We start from the raw sequence: 16,018 nt of genomic DNA, 5'->3' as shown, positions 1-16,018 counted from the left end.
TGAGAAGTTTACCTGAATTTACAGTTACCACAGATAAAATCTGATGGTGAGTTCTTGGCTTGGCTCAAGAGGCTTTTATTTATTTTTTTAAAAGATTTTTAAAAAATTTTATTTATTTTTGAGAGAGAGAGAGAAAGAGAGGGAGGGAGAGAGAACACAGGAGCTGGGGGAGGGGCAGAGGGAGAGGGAGAAGCAGACTCCCCACTGAGCAGGGATCCCAATGCGTGGCTCGATCCCAGGACCCTGGGATCATGACCTGAGCCGAAGGCAGCTGCTTAACCGACTGAGCCATCCAGGCGACTCTCTTTGTGATTATCTTTGACTAAAAGGAGAGTGATTGTAGAGAGAAATTTTGTGTCAGTGGAAAACTATAGCACACTCTTCCAACTCTAATCCCAAGTTAGCGATGGTTGGAGTTATCAGACTCTAGTCCTGTTCATTGTCTTTACACTGTTGGCACACTTCGTAAACTGCATGTAATTGATAGATATGCAGATTGTCTTCTCTGGTGGAGATTTAAATGAATTCTCCCTGCTTATGGAAAAACGATTTTGGGTACCTACCTGCAATTTGGATTGGATGGATCCTGTTTGCGCAGAGATGATTGACACTTACCAGATTCCTTCAGTATCTGGCTAAAACTCTCTAAACAAAGTTTTCAAAATTTTATGCCTCCTGCTTGACTCAGTGTATTCAAAACTAAAACCTGACGGCCCATACCCCTTTTGTGTGCTGCAAAGGCCTTTCCCTCCAGGATCCGAAGAAGCCCTATGAGCTGAAGCCTAAGTGACTTCCTTTAAACCTTGAAGGGCTCAAGGACTTATCACCATAATAGACCATGCAGGGTTGGATTTTTCCCTGGACAAGCCACTGTCTGGGCCAATAAGGAAGCTTGGCAAGATACTGAGTTATGCCTGCCCTTACATGAGAGGTAATCAAAACTGTGGACAACATCATCAAGATTATCAACACCTTAGCTTCAAGGAACTCAGTAAGTGGTGCTCCACCAACTTCTCAGAATCCACTGAACTCCTCTACCCTCGGGTCTAACTCCTGAGGCTATTTAGTTTAGTACAGACTTTCACATTACTGTTTCCCTTTTTCATTCCAAGCATTCCTCTTTTAAAAGCTATCTGATGTCCAGGACTTTAAAACAACTGACCTTTTCCATGACCTCTCCATTGATGGTTCAACTGATTTTATAGAAACACTACCAAATAGAGATTTTTTTTTTAAAGATTTATCTATTTATTTGAGAGAGCGAGAATGAGAGAGAGCACATGAGAGGGGGGAGGGTCAGAGGGAGAAGCAGACTCCCCGCCGAGCAGGGAGCCCGACGCGGGACTCGATCCCGGGACTCCAGGATCATGACCTGAGCCGAAGGCAGTCGCTTAACCAACTGAGCCACCCAGGCGCCCCCAAATAGAGATTTTAAGAGATCATTTCTTGGACCCTACTTGGCCCCACTTAGGAATTTCTTCACACTTCTGAGTTGTTGAGCAAAAACTGATACTCATTCATCTTGAACAAAAGACTGACATGTGGAATTTCACCTGAGCCTCGTGCCCTTAGAGAACAGCAAGAGTTTAGACGCCCTTCCTCCCCCCCCCACCCTGCACCAATCTTTTGTGTTCCAGGAAAGGGCTATGGCAAAGAAATACCCTTTTCCATATGACTTAGATAAGACTCACTGTCCACACTTTCTCAAGACCCCTATAAGACTTGAGTACAACTCTACTGTTTATCTGTGACAAGGCCAAATTCATACCTTTCCCTTTTTTTCATGAGCCTACTGAGAAAGCCAAACTAGACCTTCCTATATCTTGTCTCATGATTGATTCGTTGAGATTTGAATTGTTTCCCCCTGAAACTAGCTGTGCTGGTGAATTTCAGGTGTCACCCTGACTGGGCTAAAGTGCTCAGATAGCTTGTAAAACATTTCTATTTATCTGTGAGAGTGGTTCCAGAAAAATCAGCGTTTGAATTGGTGAACTGAGTAAAACAGTGGGTGGGCTGGGTCGGTGGGAGTCACCTAATCCTTTGAGGGCACAATAGAACAAAAAGGAGAAAGAAGAGTGCATTAGCCCTCTGCTTGAGTTGAGAGACCCATCTCCTTCTGTCCTCCGACCTCCACAACTCCTGATTCTCACAGGCTTTTGGACTCAGGTCAGTTTTTACATCTCCTTGGTTCTAAAATCTTTGGACTCAGACTGAATTATATCACCAGCTTTCCTGGTCCGTCAGATTTGCAGATGGCAGACTATGGGTCTTCTTGGCCTCCATAACTGTGTGAGCCAATTCTTTTTTTTTTTAAGATTTTATTTATTTGACAGAGAGAGCGAGAGAGCACAAACAGGGGGAGCAGCAGAGGGAGATGGAGAAGCAGGCTCCCCGCTGAGCAGGGAGCCCAATGCTGATGCTGCAGGGCTTGATCACAGGACTCTGGGATCACGACCTGAGCTGAAGGCAGACGCTTACTGACTGAGCCACCCAGGCGCCCCAGTGTGAGCCAATTCCTATAATGAATCGCCTCTTATCCTCTTATTTCTCTCTCTCTCTCTCTATATATATATGTGTGTGTGTGTGTGTGGTATTGGTTCTGTTTATCTGGAGAGCACTGACTAATACACTAGCTACTCATAGGGAAATAAAATATCCCGTTCAGCTATCCGACTGAGACTTTCCTTGATTGCAAGACAAGTTTAACCATAAATCACTCCATCTACAACTTGTTTACTCCTCTTTATTAAACTCTAAGGCAGGGGAGCCTGGGTGGCTCAGTCGGTTAAGCATCTGCCTTCGGCTCAGGTCGTAATCTTAGGGTCCTGGGATAGAGCCTCGAATCCGGCTCCCTACTCAGCAGGGAGTCTGCTTCTTCTGCTGCTCCCTCTGCTTGTGCTCTTTCTCTCTGTCAAATAAATAAATAAAATCTTAAAAAAAGAAAAGAAAAACTCTAAGGCAAAACCACCTGCTGAAATACTCTGATCTTTGAATCTGGAATGCTCTCTCTATTGCAATAGCCTGAATAACATTAATGTCCTTCCCTGTCCAGTTTTTGTCTTTGACAATAGCAAAAGAGATTTTGTAGATATATTTAGGGTCTCTAATCAGTTGATGTTAAGACAGGGAGATTATTGGGGCACCTGAGTGGCTCAGTCGGTGGAGCATCCGACTCTTGATCTCAGGTCTTTATCTCAGGGTCATGAGTTCAAGCCCCATGTTGGGCATGGAGCCTACTTAAAAAAAAGAAAAAAAAAAAAAGGGAGATTATCCTTGGTGGGCCTAACCTAATCAGGGGAGACCTTGAAAAGCAGAACATTTTCTCTGGCCAGTCACAGAAGGGGAGATCAGAGAGATGCTCCATCTGGTCTGCAAGAAAGCAAGTATCCCGTGTCGTATACTGCCTATGGGTCCCATATGGCATGGAGCTGCAGGAGGCCTTTAGTTGCTGAGAGTAGCTCCAGCTGATACCCAGCCAGAGAGTGGGGACTTCAGGCCTTCAACTGCTACGAACTGAATTGTGCCAACAAAGTGATAGTCTTGGAAAAGTTCCTCAAGCCCCAGATGAGAACTGCAATCTTGCTGACACCTTGATACCACCCTGGAGGCTGACCAGAGATCCAAACCACATCATGTCGGACTTCTGACCTACAGAGTTGTGAGTGAATAAATGTGTATTGTTTTAAGCTGCTACGTTTGTGGTAATTTATTACATAGCAATAGAAAACAAATACAGCCCCTTATAAACCATTCTTCATCTTCACTGGTCTGCACCTTTTTTCCTTTCTCCGTAGTTAGTACCTCTATGCTACGATCGCTTCCCTTTCTGCACCCTCAATGACAGACATTGCTCTATGATTGCTCATGTTGTTACTCTTCCTCTATGGTTCATTCCCCTCAACATATAAATATGCTTAAATTTCTCCTGTAAAAAAAAAAAAACCCTCATTTGACCTTATCCTATACTGATCTCTTCTTTTTTTGTTTTTTTAAAGACTTCATTTATTTGAGAGAGAGACAGAGCATGAATGGGTGGCAGAGGAGAGGGAGAAGCAGGCTCCCTTCTGAGCAGGGAGCCCGACGCGGGGCTTGATCCTAGAACCCCAGGATCATGACCTGAGCCAAAGGCAGAGGCTTAACTGACTGAGCCACGCAGGCGCCCCTGATCTCTTCTTCCCTTAGCTATCAACTGTTTGAAAGAATAGTAATCTACACTTAGTGTTTCTACTACCTTATTTCTTACTTGCCACTCAGATATTATAGTGGGGCTTTTTTTTTTTTAAAGATTTTATTTATTTTTTGACAGAGAGAGACAGTGAGAGAGGGAACACAAGCAGGGGGAGTGGGAGAGAGAGAAGCAGGCTTCCCGCTGAGCAAGGAGCCCGATGTGGGGCTTGATCCCAGGACCCTGGGATCACGACCTGAGCTGAAGGCAGACGCTTAACGACTAAGCCCCCCAGGCGCCCTATAGTGGGGCTTTTAACCAAAATCAAAATTATTCTCAGCCAGATCACCAGTAACCCCTCAATTTTGTTAAATTCAGTAGATGCTTATCACATTTGATCTCTCTTTGAAAAAAATTTTTTTTTAAGATTTTATTTATTTATTCATGAGAGACAGGGAGAGAGAGAGAGAGACGGGCAGGGGAGAAGCAGGCTCCCGAAGGAGCAGGGAGCCCGATGCAGGACCTGAGCCGAAGGCAGACGCGTATTAACTGAGCCACCCAGGCACCCCTTTTCTCTTTTTTTTAATAAAGATTTTATTTATTTATTACAGAGAGAGAGAGCAAGCACAAGCAGGGGTAGTGGCAGGCAGAGGGAGAGGGAGAAGCAGGCCCCCCGCCAAGCAGGGAGCCCGATGCGGGGCTCGATCCCATTACCCTGGGATCATGACCTGAGCCGAAGGCAGACGCTTAACGCCTGAGCCACCCAGGCGCCCCCAAAATGTATTTTGTGATGTACTAAGTATACTGGTCCTGAAGTCTACCAAATATTATAGTGCATTTTAGCCTAATTCATTATCTGTATGAAGTTATAAAAGTAGCCATAGATGACTAGGAATTATGTCATTTGTATTAAGCCCAGATCTATTTTTGAGTATGTGGTTCATGCTGTTGTGAAAAATGTTTTACCTTTTACTTTTGTCAGTTTGTAATGAGAGGATTTCCTCCCTGCTCAGCGGGAAGCCTGCTTCTCCCTCTCCCACTCCCCCTGCTTGTGTTCCCTCTCTCGCTGTCTCTCTCTGTCAAATAAATAAATAAAATTTTTTAAAAAAATACATTTTGATATCCTAAAGAAGCAAGACCTGCAAGTAGGTGTTTTAAACATAACTAATCTACGGCTACAAAGTTCTACTCTTGATAGCATTTACCTTTTTGGGGAGTCTCCCAGTCTCCAAAGGATAAAAACAGAGAGTAGAATCAGTATAACATACACACAGAAGTCCGTATAGTAAAGGCTATAAAGATTTGCAGCACAGTGAGAAGGGGCCTTCTGCTCCTTCACATGCATACAAATTCTGTGAATTATGTGGAGTATCTCTTGGTCCACTGTCTGGCTATCCTGTCATGTTCTGCTCTGTCGGTCAAATACTGAGTGACTATGCTTCCAACCAGAGGCTCCGCAGGGTTGCAATCTGTCAAAAGAGAACAAATCGACAGCAAAACCTTTGAAATAGTCAAAGCAGGACTCCAGTTGTCTTTAAAGATGTCCAGACAGAAGACTCCCTTCCCTGACTGTTGATGTTGCAGTGACAGATTCTGGTATGGAAAGTAACCTTTGGTGGCTTAAACGGATAATCAGATGAAAAAGTAATATCCAGAAAAAAACACACCACCTTCATATACAGAACCTGGTGGACCAAGTATAGTGGATCTCCATTCATAAATGTTATCTCCTTTAGGCCCAGCACTGCTCTTAGGAGGAGGATCAAGAGTTATTTCAGCTAGCTCCTTCTGAATTCTTTTAGCACTGGTGGATAAATTAGCAGTGGTTTTGCTTGAGAGTTTGGTGTTTTTCTTCTGCTCGTGGCAGAGGGTTTTCTTTCTTCCTGTTCTTCAGGCTCTGGAGTGGCTGGGTCTCGCTGGTCCGCATCTGAACTAGCACTGCTGGTGCTGGGGCTCTCATCATCGGACTTTTGCCTATCACTGGACATCTTGGTGAAGTTATTTCTTGGAAAACTCAGCCGCCCGCCCCGCCTGCTCGCGCGCCGCTAGGGTGTGGGGGAGGGAGAGAGGGAAAAAAAACCTTTCTTAAGGAAATAGAGGCAGCTGGGGGCGGGAGGGGCGGAGCGGGGAGGTGGGAGGGAAAAAAAAAAGCCGAGGAGACTCTGGCCAGGGAGTGTGGAACATTGAAAGTCGGAGGGGATTGTGCAGTGCCAGCTCCGGCCGGAGGGTGGCGCCGCCTAGCGCCTTCGGACAAAACGAGGTGGGTAGGAGCTCGGCTGGGAGAGGGTCGCGGGAGACCCCCGCTTGTTTGTTTTTAATTTTTAATTACTTAATTTTTTAAAAAAGATTTTATTTATTATTTGACAGAGAGAGAGATAGCAAGAGCAGGAACACAAGCATGGGGAGTGGGAGAGGGAGAAGCAGGCTTCCTGCCGAGCAGGGAGCCCGATGTGGGACTCGATTCCAGAACCCTGGGATCATGACCTGAGCCGAAGGCAGACGCTTAACAACTGAGCCACCCAGGCGCCCGATTTGTTTTTAAAGGTAATCTCTGTGCTCAAGGCGGGGCTCAAAACTCATGACCCCAAGATCAAGAGTCTTATGCTCTACTGACTGAGCCAGCCAGGCACACCCTCCACCGCCTATTTAAACTGGGCAGTTCCTATGAGCAAACTGAGCAAACAGGTCTGCAGTGAGGAATGCAATGCCTCTTCCTTGTTTTATTTGTATTAAGAGGGAGTCTCTAGTTAGTGCTCCTTGTTAGTGGGAAGCCTGATGCGTCACTACATTTAGGACAAATCATTTCTTGCAGCCTTGTCTCTCTCCAGGACTAGACTTACATACCCATGGAGAAAAATGGAAATAGAGTTGATTGACAACCACTGAGATGTTCTCAAAATGCTGCTCCCCTCTTATGGCAAAGGTTCTTCTCAATTCTTACTGAATCAAGTTCATTAAACTAGTTCCTCAACTTTTAGCAAGAGTCTGTTCCGAGGAAGCTCCTAAGACCCTGAAGGCAGATAGCTGTTGGGCCTCTCCTACCATCAAATTAGGTAAGTCCTGATACTTTTGAACCTTCTCTCAGTGGAGACGAGGGCAGAGCTTCTCAAATGATCCCAATGAAGGATCCTTCCCCCCAAATCATTTTGGACTAGTGCTTTTGGTAAAATAAAATAAAAAGGAACTGCCAGAAAAATGTGATGAAAATCAATCTGATCAGGGGCACCTGGGTGGCTCAGTTGGTTAAGTGTCTGACTCTTGATTTCAGCTCAGTTCACAATCTCAGGGAGGAGTCTGCTGTCCCTTTCCCTCCTCAGCACGCTCTCTGTCTCTCTCTCTCAAATAAATAAATAAATAAAATCTTAAAAATAAAAATCAGGGGCGCCTGGGTGGCTCAGTCGTTGAGCGTCTGCCTTCGGCTCAGGTCATGATCCCAGGGTCCTGGGATTGAGCCCCGCATCGGGCTCCCTGCTCGGCGGGAAGCCTGCTTCTCCCTCTCCCACTCCCCCTGCTTGTGTTCCCGCTCTTGCTGTGTTTCTCTCTTTCAAATAAATAAATAAAATATTTAAAAAAAAATCAATCTGATCAGGCAATTCCAGACTGCTATAAAATTTTCTAAGTGCCTGTACTCAATTTCTGTATTTCTTTATTTGTAGACCTGTAATATACAGTTTGTTTGTTTGTTTTTAAGATTTTATTTATTTATTTATGAGAGAGAGAGAGAGGCAGAGGGAGAAGCAGGCCTCCCGCAAGGGCGGGGAGCCCGATGCGCGGCTTGATCCTAGGACTCTGGGATCATGACCTGAGCCGAAGGCAGACGCTTAACGACTGAGCCACCCAGGTGCCCCATACAGTTTGTTTCCCTACACTGGTTTGTGGAGCATTTTGAGTAGCCCTGGTCTGTGGAGAGAAGGAAGGCCAAGGTGCAAATGTTGTCTGCCATCTTTTTTTTTAATTCATTTTTTTTATTGTGTTATGTTAGTCGCCATACAGTACATCACTAGTTTTTGATGTAGTGTTCCATGATTCATTATTGGCATATAACACCCAGTGCTCATTACAACATATGCTCTGCTTAATACCCATCACCGGGGTACCCCACCCCCCCACTCCCTCCCCTCTGAAACCCTCAGATTGTTTCCCGGAGTCCATAGTTCTCATGGTTCATCTTTCCCTCCGATTTCCACCCCCTTCATTTTTCCCTTCCTTCCCCTAATGTCCTCCATGCTATTCCTTATGTTCCACATATGAGTGAAACCATATGAAAATTGTCTTTTTCTGCTTGACTTATTTCACCTAGCATAATCTCCTCCAGTCCCATCCATGTTGATGTAAAAGTTGGGTATTCATCCTTTCTGATGGCTGAGTAATATTCCATTGTAGATATGAACCACATCTTCTTTATTCATTCATCTGTTGAAGGGCATCTTGGCTCCTTCCATAGTTTGGCTATTGTGGACATTGCTGCTATGAACATTGGGGTACATATGGCTCTTCTTTTCACTACATCTGTATCTTTGGGGTAAATACCCAGTGTCGTCTGCCATCTGTATCCTGGTTACTGTTTTCCAGGATTTATTTTTTCTTCCAGCTTCTGGTGAACTGGGAAAATGATTACCATCTTTCCTTCATTTGAACTCTCGGCGCTCTGTGTGTGCCAAACTTTCTACTTTCTGAATTATTTTTTGACCATAAACATTCCTTGAAGTCTCCTCTCTTTAGCTGATTGCTTCTTGGTAATGTTAACATCTCCTCTAGAGAGTGTGAGAGGTATTTTGCAGGGAGTTAAACTGAATTGTCAGCCTTTTTTATAGCAGCGCTTGCTAGAAGTTAGGGTTAAACACGAGTTTGGATGTGACTTGTGAATTTCATTTCACTTTAGAAAAACATTACTGTATACTTGATTTGAAGGAACATTCTTCAGAGCAAGACTCAGTTGAGAGAGGACAGAAATAGTTACCTAAGCAGGTAACAGATGTAGGGTGGATGGGCACTGGACCCTACATCACCCTTTTCATCGACTCTCCAAAGGTTTTCTTTCCTTTCCCAATTTTCTCCAACTCTTTATTGTGTAGATCAGCTTAGCCTCCAGAGCTTCTCTTTTTTCCACTTCCCGGGTTTTGAATCATAATGACCTGAGAGCCCCAATTCAGAAGAAAGCGGGAGGAGGGAATTGTCTGGATAAGCCAAGCCGTATTCACAATCGTTTTCTTTTACATATGAATTTCTGGGTCATGAATATGAAAGTAATGCTAGACCTGAAGTTTCTTCACTTTTATTATTCAAAAACACTAACCTTGACTAGAAAATAGGACACTCAAGAGGGATTTGTGATCATTTTGAGGAGAAAACAAACAAATCAACAAAACCCCTTCAAGCACATCCAGGATCTTTTTCTTTTCTTCCAATACCAAACAGAAATGGATGGTATCCTAATTCTCCCTTTACAACTTGTTTGAAGAGGTTTAAACATGCCAGTTTTAAGAATGCTTCCAGGAAAGAAAGGACCAAGGTTATGGATCTCTCTTCTTAATAATGAACTGTCATATTTTAATTATGGTTATGTCTCATATTTTAAAAAAATTTCTAGACATTTACTTGTGCCCTGAAAGTCTCGAGTTTAGTAGGAGAGGCTTCATCCAAAATTGGCTGAGAACAAAATAGGACATGATTGAGTTACCTTATTAACTACAGGGAAAAGATTAAGAGTCATCAAGATGCTGAGACATTTTATAGTCTAGAGAAAACAGAGCTTGCCTTTCAACCTCTTCAAATACTTTACAATGAGGAAGTGTCTCCCACATCTCTACTCAGTTTCCTATCCACCCCTCATTAGAGGAAATAATTTGAAGGCAGTGGGAATCTCATCTTCCTGACCCAAATTGGCTACGTAGAAATACCTTACCTCTTAATACTGTAGTAGACATTGTTATCCAAAGAGGCTTTCCGCAAAGGTGTTTCTTGTTTCTCCCATACTATTACTAAAGTGAAATTAAGGGCGCCTGGGTGGCTCAGTTGGTTAAGCGACTGCCTTCGGCTCAGGTCATGATCCTGGAGTCCCAGGATCGAGTCCCGCATCGGGCTCCCTGCTCAGCGGGGAGTCTGCTTCTCCCTCTGACCCTCCTCCCTCTCATGCTCTCTGTCTCTCATTCTCTCTCTCTCAAATAAATAAATAAAATCTTAAAAAAAAAAAAAAATTTAATAAAGTGAAATTAAAATCTCTTTAGTGGTTGAAAAAAAAAACTTAAATTTTCTCATGAATTAAAACTTCAACCTATCTATTGTTAAAATAATATGTATTTAATTTTGGGTTTGGGGCCTCGGTTTCATTTTTTCCCCTAGCTGTATTCTGATATAATTGACATATAACATTGGGTGAGCTTAAGGTGACAGTGTGATGATTTGCTATACATATATATTGAGAAATGATTACCAGAATAAGGGATTTCTTTTCTTTTCTTTTTTTTTTTTTAAAGATTTTATTTATTTTTCAACAGAGAGAGAGAGACAGTGAGAGAGGGAACACAAGCAGGGGGAGTGGGAGAGGGAGAAGCAGGCTTCCCGCGGAGCAGGGAGCCCGATGCGGGGCTCGATCCCAGGACCCCGGGATCATGACCTGAGCCTAAGGCAGACGCTTAACGACTGAGCCACCCAGGCGCCCAAGGGATTTCTTTTCTATAAAGATGCGCTAATGAACTTACTGATAAAGAGATGACAGAATTGGAGAAATTACCATGACATTATGAACGTAAATGTGAAGAATTTGTAATTTCAGAGCTTTCATAATTGGCACTGTCTCTTACTGAGTGATTTGTTAAAAAGTCACCGCATTTCCTTTAGAATCAGTTACCTCCTTTCCAGGGGTAATGTCACCAATCGCAATAGGGAAGTGTGATTGGGACTATTTGGAAAGGCTGATGTAAAGAGTGACAAGGCAGAGCGGAAATAATTACGCTCACTATTGATCCAAAAAGGAAAGCGAAGTTTCATTTATGAGAGAAAAAAAGTCCATATCTTATAATTTATATTAAACTTACTATAAAGTTAGATTATTATGAACTTTAAAGAAAGGATATATACCCTGATTTCGGCGGGCAAGTGTCCGAGTTAGGGTAAAAGGGGTGCTGGAGAGAACTGCTGAGACTTCCCAGTGCTGTCCGGGTGAGTCGGGCCGGGAGCTGAGCACACACTGCCCACTGGTGGCGCTTGCTCGAACTTGCCCAGCCTCCGGAGCCGCCCTCAGCAGTCGGCTGCAGTGACGGGCGCAGGCCTGCATCGTGTACAATATTCCTGGCTCTTCAGTGAGCTTGCAGAATGGCTCTCGAAGTCCCTCTTTTTAAAGTTAAACTAAGTTTAAGAATCTAACAACAACAACAAAATAAATAAATAAAAAAGGGGGAGGTACCGGGGTAGCTCAGTCGGTTTGGTGTTTGCCTTCAGCGCAGGTCATTATCTCTGCTCAGTGGGGAGCCTGCTTCTCCCTCTGCCTGCCGCTCCCCCTGCTTATGCTCTCTCGCTGACAAATAAATAAATAAAATCTTAAAAAAAAAAAAACCAAAATACAAGTGAACAGATATTGTACACCTCTGCTCATATCTAGGAGACAATGAGCTCACATTAAAAAAATTATACCTGGGAAGTGATAAGAATATTCTTTGTCCATTAGTTGCTACCTTGGTTCCTGATGACCATGGAACCAGTGTATCAGCCTTGGATTGACACCTCTGCACCTCAATCTCACTTAGACCACTGTTATTTGGGTTCTGTTACATGCCATCAAACTTAATCCTGATATACTATGGGTTACCGTCATGAATGTTTACTGCCCTGCAGTGTAGGTATTACCATCATTCTTGTTTTTACAGTTGAAGAAACAGGCTCAGAGAGGCAAGGAATCAGCTTTGGAAAAAGCAGTGGCATCGTACGAAGACTGGAGAGAGAAGGGGCCAGATTATAGAGGATCCCAAGTGTCCTCTGAGCAGTGATGGGATAGAATCAGTGTTCAATAGAGGTTTTCCTCATAGTTCTATGAGGGATGAAGTAAGTTGTGACCAACTAAGAAATCATTTTATTAGTCTAAGGACAAGATGAGTGCAAACAGAAAGAGGGGGGAATAGGTGAGAAGCTAGTCAGGTAAAAGTGAGACTTTGTGATCTATCAAATGTGATGTGGTAGTTAAATCGTTTGTGTGTGTGTGTGTGTGTGTTATGATTATAAGGTGTCTAAGAAGACTTAGTGCTTAGTTTTGCACTTACAAAATATGTCAGTTATAATAAATGTTAACAGTAAACATTCGCAGAATGAAGTGCCATATGTTAGTGAACTTCCATAGATATAAATTGCTTCCTTTGGTATTCTCCTGCCTGGGGGTGAATGTTCTTTTTGTTTGTTTTTTGAATCTTAACTTCTTACCAAATTCTCATGTAGGAATTTTGATAGCTGGCCATCTTTTAACATTTTTTTTTTTAAGATTTTGTTATTTATTCATGAGAGAGAGAGAGAGTGTGAGCGAGAGAGAGCACAAGCAGGAGGAGGGGGCAGAGAGAGAGGGAGAAGCAGGCTCCCTGAGGAGCAGGGAGCTCAATAGGGACTCTATCCCAGAACCTCCGGAGGATCATGACCTGAGGTGAAGGCAGACACTTAACCAACCAACCCAGGTGCTCCTCTCTTAACCATTCTTATCCTTATTGTCTCTGACTTTTCTCTGCCTCAACTTGATAGGACACTTATATTTGCAAATGTATTCAAATTGTGTAACCTAACCCATGCTTGGCACTTGGGGTCTGAATATTTAGCCAAGAACTAGTTACCTTATTAAGGCAGATGGCTGCAGACACAGCATTTTGACCAGGTGATATGCTTAGACCCAAGAAGAACAAGATCTAATGCTTTCTGTAATCAGATGGCAACTGATAATAGCCATGCTTGACTTATGGATGGATGATGGCAAGAAATGTGAGGACAAGGACAGAAAACTGCAATTTTGAGGATCTTTGAGAGACGAGTTGTAGTAAAAAGACGGGGTTGAATCTTGGTTCTGTAATTTATGTGTTGTGTGACTTAGGGCAAGACACTTCAGCAATGTTCTTATTTATAAAATGGGTATAATACATTTAGTATAAAATTGACTATTACATGGTAGGGGCTCATAAATGTTTATTAAGTCTGAATTTTTTATTCCAACTAATTGGCTATTAAGTTGAACCAGAATGGATTACATACAGAATAGCAACCAAAAACATAAGAATTAGGAAGAACTTCAGCAAGCTAAAAATTGTTTTGAATAAATGGAGACAGCCTATGTTCCTAGATGAGAGTAAATACAGTTAATGTCAGTTCTTATCACATTAAGTTACAGTGTGAGTATACGTAGTAAAAACAGTAAGGGAATACTTTTTGGATATGTAAAAGTACTTAAGAAGAACAAAGAGGGGTATATAAGACAGGATTCCAAAGAAGGAGAGTAGGAGATTGGTAAGAAATAGCTCTAAAAATATTAAAACAAAATATTATAATAGTTAAATGAGTACATAGGCATGAATAACTTCAATAGGATATCCCAGAAATTAAATAATTGAAAAATGGAATCACTGTACGTCATATTCAATTCATGAGTTTGGAATGTTACAGTTGAGAAAAAAACTAAATGTTTCACCTCATTGCTGGATATTGCTATAAAACACAAATATTAAATCAGAAGAAAAAGTTTATTAAATTATTGAATGAGGTTGATTAAATTTTGGAGAGATAGAAGAGTTCACAAAGATAAACAGGAGATTTGATTGAAGAAAAATTAAAAGCTTTTGTAAGTTAAACAAAAAAGCCTCTAACCAAAATAACAAGGCAAATATTAGGGAAAAAAATTGTAGCCAAAATGATACAGTATCAGTATTAATAATTCAAGGCCTGTACAAATGGAAAAAACAAACAAACTAAACAACTTACCTGAGTTTATTATTTTAGCATATTGAGGATCTATATAAATAAGTTTGTCAAGTTTGACAAATTCACTCATAAAAACTGATAGAAGTTTGGATTTCTAGGTAATTACTTTTTATCTGAAGATAGAGATAATTATCTAGAGTAAAAATGAACCAACAGTAATTAAAGGCAAAGACTAAATGGATCAACTTTGGTCATTTGATGTTATTTTATTCTATATTATAATTAAAAACAAAACAAAACAAAAGTAGAATGGGGCGCCTGGGTGGCTCATTCAGTTAAGCATACAGCTCAGGTCATGATCTCAGAGTCCTGGGATGGAGCCCTGCTTTGGGCCCCATGCTCAGCGGGGAGTCTACTTGAATTCTCTCTCCCTCTCCCTTTGCCCTTCCCCGTGCTTGCTCACTCTCAAATACATAAATCCTCTTAAAAAAAAAAAAAAAAGACATGTGAAACAATCTTTATGGCCACTTTTGGGAGGCACACATCTACATTATATCTGTTCTGGCCTATAGTATTTGCCTTTAGTAAGTTGATGAAAGGTAAATAAAAAATTCATGGTAGAGTAAAAGGTTTCAAGAAATACTGGCGGGGAGGGGTGCTGAGTGGCTTGGGGTGCTGGGTGGCTTGGGCGCCTGGGTGGCTCATTCAGTTAAGCATCCAGCTCAGGTCATGATCTCAGGGTCCTGGAATTGAGCCCCGCATCGGGCTCCCTGCTCTGTGGGAAGCCTGCTTCTCTCTCTCCCACTCCCCCTGCTTGTGTTCCCTCTCTCACTCTCTCTCTGTCAAAAAATAAAATCTTAAAAAAAAAAAAAAAGAGGGATGGGAGGATGGGTTAGCCTGGTGATGGGTATTAAAGAGGGCATGTTCTGCATGGAGCACTGGGTGTTACACACAAACAATGAATCATGGAACACTACATCAAAAACTAATGATGTAATGTATGGTGACAAACATAACAATAAAAAAATGAAAAAAAAAAACAAAAAAAATAAATAAAAGTTAAAAAAAAAGTCGTAACAGCAAAAAAAAAAAAAAAGAAATACTAGGGGAGTGTATACTTGCTAACAGATCTAATTTTATATCAAAAGTTTATTTTGCTCCTAATTTCAATATGACTATTAAATAAATTACCAAACAGCTTAAAAATCTTCCTCTTCTTTTTGCCCTCCCACATCCTGCAAAAAAATAAGTACCTAAAATAAGCAAGCCCTGAATAAATGGTAGTAGTCAACAGATTAGTTAATTGGTAAATAATGGAATGAAATAAAATATGGTCCTTTAGAAAAGATTTTTATTTTCTTGGCACACAGACATAAAAATGACATTTTTAAAACTAGATATAGCAGTTGAAAACATATTGGAAATGGATTACAATTCACTAGGTTATAATGTCCACAGATATGATGACAGGTCTCATGTTTGTTCAACTATCTTTGAAACTTATTAAATTATCACAGCATACTGGTTATACTGGCAAACTTACTTCTCTTGTTAAAGAGTAAGATTGATCTGGATTAGTGAAGAACCAAGGCACAGAGCCATCATCAAAATGTAATATAATGGTACCTCATCCATCATCACTCAGGAATGAAGCATTTTATTTAAATATTCTTCAAACGACATTTATCCCTCTAAAGTCTAAAACTGTTATTTTAACTACCTTTGATGAAATAATGTCTAACATGCCTTCTTAAACTTTAAAATAGACCATGCAGATAATCACAATGTTCTTTCCCTAATATTCCTTATTGGAAGATCAACCAATTAATTTTCTAGTACAACATGATATCATTAAAAATTGCTGAGGTGGGTAATTGCCCTACATCCCAATATGGCTATGTTTTAGAAATTATCAACTTTTTATCTATCTATCTATCTATCTATCTATCTATCTATCTATCTATCTAT

General features: G+C 41.6%; 1 pseudogene; it reads right to left on the bottom strand.

The window, feature by feature from the left end:
* Positions 1 to 5,524: 5,524 nt before the first annotated feature.
* LOC110580496 lies at positions 5,525 to 6,153 on the bottom strand (annotated as a pseudogene).
* Between the last annotated feature and the right edge of the window lie 9,865 nt (positions 6,154 to 16,018).

The sequence above is a fragment of the Neomonachus schauinslandi genome, chromosome 4 (genome assembly GCF_002201575.2).
Source record: "Neomonachus schauinslandi chromosome 4, ASM220157v2, whole genome shotgun sequence".
In the NCBI taxonomy this organism is placed as follows: Eukaryota; Metazoa; Chordata; class Mammalia; order Carnivora; family Phocidae; genus Neomonachus; species Neomonachus schauinslandi.
The sequence above is the reverse complement of the archived record's forward strand: the minus strand, read 5'-3'. Positions and strand labels throughout refer to the sequence as shown.